The sequence below is a fragment of the Macrobrachium nipponense genome, chromosome 28 (assembly GCF_015104395.2).
Source record: "Macrobrachium nipponense isolate FS-2020 chromosome 28, ASM1510439v2, whole genome shotgun sequence".
NCBI classification, from domain to species: domain Eukaryota; kingdom Metazoa; phylum Arthropoda; class Malacostraca; order Decapoda; family Palaemonidae; genus Macrobrachium; species Macrobrachium nipponense.
The window spans coordinates 50,323,226-50,325,725 of record NC_087217.1 but is presented as its reverse complement, the minus strand read 5'-3'; positions in this window follow the sequence as shown (position 1 = coordinate 50,325,725).

Here is a 2,500-nt window from a genome sequence, read left to right as displayed (position 1 = left end):
ACTGTCCATTTCCATTGGAATAACATCTTTAGAAGTGATAAATGAAATTGAAATAATAATAATACAAAGATGACCAAACGATAAAGCATTAATTTACGACATTTCCAGCCGTAAAAAATATTTTGATAGGCGTTTTTTCTGTCTATTATTTCATATTTATTGTTGTCTGCTTCCTATTTATTTCTCCTTACTTTCTCTTCATTGACTACAACCATTGTGATCAGTGGAAGCTTTTGGTCTCGTTTCCTTCAAATATTCATTCATTTTTTTATTAATATTATCATTATTATTATCATTCATTAAAATCACATAATAGCACCTCACCAATATTATTATAATTATCATTACAGCTTTTTTGGTCGCACTACATGCGCTGGAACCCGGGGCTGCTGTCCCCCCTGCCCTTCCGATCCCCTACCAGCCCCGCCCACACCTTGGGAGTACAAACAGGTTTGAAGGAAGAGGGTAGAAGTCTCCCCTACCCTCCCATTCCCCAACCTACACCCAGCCCCCCGGGGCGGACAAATTGATCTGCAAGTGGTGGATGGCTGTGTTATGTCTCACCTGCTGTCACCCAGGAAGGACAGACAAGAATAATCTACTAGGATTTGATTATTATTATTATTATTATTATTATTATTACTAATAAAAACTTGTACTTGTTTACAAGTAATCAGCAGACAATACTCCGTCTGCGGCTAAGCAGATACGCCATCATCCCTCATAAACAGACAACATGTCTGGGAGGATAAGTCATTTGGCTTAGAGATGTCCACCATCTTCTTACATCCGAAACTTTTATAACTTCTGTAAGGAATTTGAAGCACATTTATCACAGGACTTCTGACATTTCGGTTAGGGAAGAGGCAAAGAAAGAATGAAAGAAAATAAAAGAGGAGTAGGAAAGAAAAAAAATAAAGTTTGTGGGGGACGAGGAGTGGCAAGATGGTGGATGTAGAAAAAAAAATTTTAATGGGGTAGGAAGAGTGAGAAGATGGTGGATATATAAATATATATAAATAAAAGAAGTACATCAATTTACAAAGAGGAAGTCGAAGTGTCGTCTTTTATACGAATGTAAAAATAAAAAAAAATAAAAAAGACGTCTTAAATATAATATATATACACATATGACAGCGAGTGATTCATTGTGAGGTGTTCAACAATACCTCATTTACAAGAAACACATAGGACGTGGCACTAAAAATGAATACCCTAGGCATCCCTCCTCCGCCCTCCGCTCTTCCTACTCCTCCCCCCTCCCCCCTTCACCCTTCCCTAAGGAGCCGCGGATTCTGGACAGCAGGTATGATTAATAGGCTAACTGGACGAAAAATCCCACCGAACTTTTGAAGAGGAATTTATGGAGAAGTCCTTGATGGCTGGAGGTGCTCTCTTCTTCTTCTCATCTCTATCCCTCCCTCGTCTCCTCTCCTCCTCTTCCTCTCCTCCTCTCTCTCTCCTGTTAATCTGTGTTGCAAAGATTTTGAGAAGAATTTGGGGATCTTAATCATCAAACTTGTGTTAAGTGACTGGACAAATTGCAAGATTCTCTCTCACTCTCTCTCTCTCTCCTCTCCTCTCTCTCTCTCTATCGTATCTATCTACTCTCTGGCAATCTCTCTCTCTCTCTCTCTCTCTCTCTCTTCTCCCAAGACGCTCGCTCTCTCTCTCTCCTGTTATCTGTGTTGCAAAGATTTGAGAAGAATTGGGGATTTTCATTATCATGTCAAACTTGATGTTAAGATGATCTGGACAAATTGCAAGGGATCTCTCTCACTCTCTCTCTCTCTCTCTCTCTCTCTCTCTCTCTCTATCTATCTATCTATCTATCTCCCCTGCAATCTATCTCCTCTCTCTCTTCTCATCTCCTTCCCCCACTCTCTCCCTCTCTCTCTCTCTCTCTCTCTCTCTCCCCAGTTATTTTTGTTACAAAGACATAACAAGAATTGGGGATTTTCATTGAGATCTGAGGCATAATGTTAATATAATCTGTACAAGTTGCAAGGGTTCTCTCTCTCTCTCTCTCTCTCTCTCTCTCTCTCTCTCTCTCTCTCTCTCTCTCGCTATCTATCTGTTTCAATGACCTAACAAGAATTGGGGATTTTCATTGAGATCTGAAGCATAATGTTAATATGATTTGTAAGTTGCAAGGGTTCTCTCTCTCTCTCTCTCTCTCTCTCTCTCTCTCTCTCAGTACAATATGTGTCTGTTTCAGAGATTTGACAAGTTTCCAAACATAATATTATTAAGACCTGAACAAATTGTAAGGTTCTCTCTCTCTCCTCTCTCTCTCTCTCTCTCTCTCTCTCTCTCTCTCTCTCTCAGAGACTTGACCAAAAGCAGATATTTTTATTACGTTCTGAAACATAAGGACATTTTACAATCGGCCCCAGTTTTACAAAAATCTTTATCTTACAGAAACCACAAATTACTCACGAGTGCTTCTTCAAATGCAGCTTCATTTTGACGATCATTTTGATAACTTCCGCGAGATCAG